At 48.4% G+C, this 5,087-nt stretch overlaps 1 non-coding gene across 1 annotated transcript; it reads right to left on the reverse strand.

Annotated features, from left to right (window-relative positions):
- Positions 1 to 1,651: 1,651 nt before the first annotated feature.
- LOC128772578 (U6 spliceosomal RNA) lies at positions 1,652 to 1,756 on the reverse strand. Its single transcript, XR_008416756.1, has one exon. It is a non-coding gene; the product is annotated as a U6 spliceosomal RNA (small nuclear RNA).
- Between the last annotated feature and the right edge of the window lie 3,331 nt (positions 1,757 to 5,087).

Raw genomic sequence — 5,087 nt, forward strand, 5'->3', positions numbered from 1 at the left:
GCGGTCCTGGTCTTTTCTGGCTTCCCCGCTTGCTGACCCACCCAGCCACCTTGGTCACCTGCCCAGCCCCAGCCCTGCTCCCAGGCCTTCCCCCTCACTCCTGTTATTCTGACGCTGCAGGCATCGCCGGGTCCCAGGAGCCAGCTTCTCAACCTTTAGACCCCAGGCCAGGATCTGAGAATATCTCCAAGAGTATTCCCCAACACCTGCAACAGATGTGCCCACAAATTACCTGCTCCCAGCGGTGGGGAGCTGGGGAGGAAAGGGCATCGTTTTTCTAAAAGCCTTACACATTTAATTTGCAAAGTTACATCACGCCTTCGTGCACAGGTCAACTCTCTGGGAGCTTATTTCAAAACCAGAGGCGGGTCAGGGCTCCCGAGTGCGTTCTTCACAGAGAAGACAGCACGGGGGCAAGGGCAGGGGCGGTGAGTGGAGGGCCGTACGGGTCGGATGCTTTCACATGTACAAGGGCAGATGGGGAGAGGTGGATATTTCCAGGGTCCCTTGTCTGCACCTGCCTCCACAGACGTCATCTCACATCTTTCCAAGAGCAACAGCAGCACCCTCACCTCACAGGTGTGGAACCTGAGCTTAACGAGGTTATGCACCTTGCACCGCTGAGCATGCTGTGAGACATGGGCCGAGCCTGAACTTGGCCTCGGGGCCGGAGACTCCCACCGTGCCTTGAGACGTGTGATTATGATGTCTAGAGCTCATCACACGTGTGCAGCACACAGATGCACATCCCCACTGGGCTATACTTTTCTTTATTAGATGGAACTGGGTTCTTTATAAATAAGAGTCACAAAATGCTGTGGAACCCATGTGAGAGTAACAGCCAGGAGGGGATAAAGAACCGTCCACAGAACAAGTGGAACAGGAAGTGGTAAAAATGAGGCAGGTTGAGTTCGCTCTTCCACCCCCATAAAGTCCAGCTCAGTCAGCCGGCAAAATAATCGCCCCGGCTTATTGTGGTGAAGGTGAGGGTTTTGGAATATTAACATGAGGGTCGTTTCATGTGCAGAAGGGACCATTTAGAAGTGTTTGGTTGCTAAAATTAATATCGGATACATCACAGTTATAAAGTAAAAAACCCAGTGCTTCTTTATGCTTTTGAATTCTGCTTACAAATTATATTATCCTATATATTCTTCTAGTAATGGGCTATATATATATATACACATATATACATGTATATATATATGTATATATATATATACACACATTTGTATATATATATACATGTGTATATATATATACATATATATGTGCGTGTATATATACGTGTGTATATATATATGTATATATATGTGTGTGTATATATACGTGTGTATATATATATGTATACATATGTGTGTGTATATATACGTGTGTATATATATATGTATATATATGTGTGTGTATATATACGTGTGTATATATATATGTATACATATGTGTGTGTATATATACGTGTGTATATATATATGTATATATATGTGTGTGTGTATATCCATATGTGTGTATATATATATATACATATATATATATATATAACTTACCGTTTTAATCATTTTTTTCAAGTGTAACCTGATAATTTATTTGTGAAAAGAGCTAGTTTTTGATGAGAAAAACTCAATCCTTTCCTTGGAAACATAAAGAAACCCCCAAATATGGAAGCTTCACACATTTCCACGTCAACCTTGCACAAGGGGCCGTGCTAATCTTCTCTGCATCGTTCCCATTTTAGTATACGTGCTGTCGAAGCGAGCACTGTTTTAGTGATTTTTAACGGTGCAATCCAATGACATGAAGGACACTCACCCTGTTGTGCTTATCTATCTTTTAAAAATAACGTAAGAAGAAACCTTTCCTACAACTTTTAGCAACGGACAAGTGGATCGAAGGCTTCTGGGAGAAAAAGCAGCCCCCCACGCCACCGTGCCCGCTTCCCGGGGTCCAGAGAGCGCTTGGAAGCCTATGCGTTCATCTCGTGTGACGTATATATTTCGGCCAGGTTTTATCAGCTGCGAGACTTCGTCACTCGCTGCCACTGAGAGATCGTCTCGATTCCAGGCGGCCTCTTCCTCCTTCGATTTTTGCAAAGCGGTGCCTCCCCAACCAGATTTACATCTTCAAAAACCCTTCAGATAATCACAAACCCAAGAAACGTCCCCTCCTCTGAGGTTTAATTAGGAGAAACTGTCTTTCTAGTACTTCCAAGAGCCTTGCTCTAAATTTCTCAGCGGAAAGAGAAGGTTCACGGTGGATGAGTGGGAGCACGCAGAACCTGTGAACAGCCGTCCCCTCTGTCCCCCCTCTCTGCCTTGCAGCAGAGATAAAGCCACGCTGCAGATCGCTGAAATCACATTGTGAGTGTGCCCTGTATCATTAGGACCCAGAGAATGGGGATGATCGCAACGCAGGATAACACATTAGCGATAGATAATAGAGTCTAAATAAACATAATCAGCTTTCCTCTATGTCTTCAGACCAAAGCTTATCTATAAATACCCTAATGACGCCCAACCAGCCAATTACTCGTTTCTTGGAAGGGCCCCTTATTAATGGCGTTGCAGTGAGGGAAAAACATTAATTATTGGACACAGTGGGATCTTTTACGTTCTGTCTGGTCCGGACAGCACCAATTAATGCAACAATTATTATCAACGACTGTGGCAGAATACTGAGTGCAGCCACCCCGGGCTGGCTCGATGGGGTGGAAAGAACATGCGCGCTGGGGGGACGTCACCCGAGCTCTTTCTGTGGAGCCTGCTTTTCATCGCTGTGGAAGCTGCTGGAACAAAGCAGAGGGTGGCCAGAGGGTGCCGGTTTTTCTTTGAAAGCCACGGGACAGTGTTCCTGGGGTGCTAAATGGGGGAGAGCGGGAGGAGTTAGGCGCCGGTCTGTTGTGTTGAGATGCCGAGCGAAACCCGGCAGAAGGTTGGAGAAGAGAGGCTACCTTTAGAGCACAGAGCACCTGGCTTGGCTTCTGCCTATTCCCTCAGGCTCTTCTCTCTCACTCGTTATAGTGCAGCCCCACTGCTACTCTCTCAGCCTCTCCAATTCAGCTGTGCCCCATCCTGCCCCAGGACATTGGCACAAGCGATTCCTCAGACCGGAAAGATCTCCCCGCCCCCCCCCCCCCCCGCCCTTTGCGAGACTGGCTCCTTTCTGAATGCAGTATGAAGCTTCCCTGTGCAAAAAGGTCTTTCTTGAGCCTGAACCCAACCTATACCTTTTCCTTCCTCATACTAGTCACTTTTTATTTCTCTGTTTACACAGCATGGATCACAAATTATGGGATAAACAGATACATCTTATTATTTTTCTGTCTGCTTCCCCCGCAAGAACGCAAGCCCCACAAAGGCAGGGCCTGTTGGTCTTTTTTCCTCCAGGCTCTCTTTGCATTTAGGAGGTGCTCCCAGGCGCCCCCTTTACCTTTGCACTTTAAAGGTGACGAACATGCAGGGCACCTAGTGGCTCAGTCAGTTAAGCGTCCGACTTCGGCTCAGGTCATGATCTCACGGTTCGTGGGTTCGAGCCCCGCTTCGGGCTCTGTGCCGACAGCTCGGAGCCTGGAACCTGCTTTGGATTCTGTGTCCCCCCCTCTCTCTGCCCCTCCCTCTCTCACGCTCTGTCCGTCTCTCTCTCTCAAAAATAAATAAACATTAAAGAAAATTTTAAGGTGATGAACATGCTTGAAGGGCCTTCGATGGGCTGTCCTGTAAAATACTGCCTTCCACTACTGCTCCCATCGTGGCCCTTTACTTGAACTGGCTGCAAATGAAGCCCCACCGCCCAAGGTACCAAACGGTTGCAGGAATGCTCTATTTTTCTCTTCTCAGTGACAAGGGGAGGATCTCTTCTGGGAGGCTTTAATTACAGAGCCCTTTGGAAAATTGGTCCAGCGAAGGGTGGAAGTGCTCCCTAGAGCCTTGGGCAGGGCCCTGAGAAGTGGGCGTGCCCCTGTGGCCCTTCTGGAAAAAGATCTCCAGGCTATTTGCACTAGAGGTTACCCTTTGGAGTGTTAAAGCGGTTGGTATGTGTTATTCAAAGACAGAGCCAAGTTCAAGAAGCTTACTTGACCTCACTGAACCTCAGCGATCCCCAGCCACTAACCACATCCAGCCCTGCGCACCCTTCACCGAGATGCTATTCCTCTGAGGTTTTCTAACCAGAGTGGAACCCTGGGAGCTTAAAGGCAGTTCGGGGGCGTCCTCGGCCTAGGACTGCCTTACAGATGTGGCCGCGGAAACATTGCCATCCCACTTCTTCTGAATAAGCATCTCCAGGGAAATGCTGAGAAATGACAGGGACACTCGAGTCATCTGTCAGGGCTGTTTTTTGCTTTCATCTCTCTAAGAACGGCAATGACCTCAACTCACAATGATCTCACCCCCTCTGCATGCCTCCAACACATTTCGTCTTGACCCCGCCATCGGGCTCAAATGAGAACTGGCCAGCTCCTCGTCTGTGTGGGGGCAGACAGGTTGGAAGCCGCTGGATGACAGCGCGTACCATGTCCCCACGCCCTGCTCAGTGCCTAGCTTGGGGCTCCCAGCTTGGCCACGTAGGGTAGAAGTTTATTTCAATGCTACATTGTATCGACATTCTCCTCCCTTCATCCACCAGTTCCTGACTCCTGGAGAGCAGGACTTCAGAATGAGTGAATGTTTGGGCCCTTGAGTGGAGCTGCTGGGGGTCGTGGGGAGGGGGTGGGGTTGGTGGCTAGAGATTTCGAGGGTGGCCGTCCTCGGCTGCAGAATGCCCTTCTTTTCCCTTCCCCAAAGGAGCGTCTGGGGTTACTGTTTGCTTTTGGATGCCCAGAATACAAATAAAAATGAAACATTATAGCGAGGTGGTTCCAAATAAGGAGGCTGGCTGATCTGAGTTCAAATCCTGGTCCTGCCACCTACTGGCAGGCGGTATCGAACATGTTACCGAATCTTCTGGTGCCTTGGTTTCCTTGTGCGTCAGATACGAATCATGGTCCTGGTCTCATCACACTGGTGGGGTATCTGATGTTTGGGTAAAGTCAGTAGAGTGTTTATGATGGCGTTTGGGACAAAATAAACCTCCAGTAAACGTTAGCTGCCGTGGTC

Source organism: Panthera pardus, unplaced genomic scaffold (assembly GCF_024362965.1).
Source record: "Panthera pardus isolate Hobbes unplaced genomic scaffold, ASM2436296v1 HiC_scaffold_22, whole genome shotgun sequence".
Taxonomy (NCBI): Eukaryota; Metazoa; Chordata; class Mammalia; order Carnivora; family Felidae; genus Panthera; species Panthera pardus.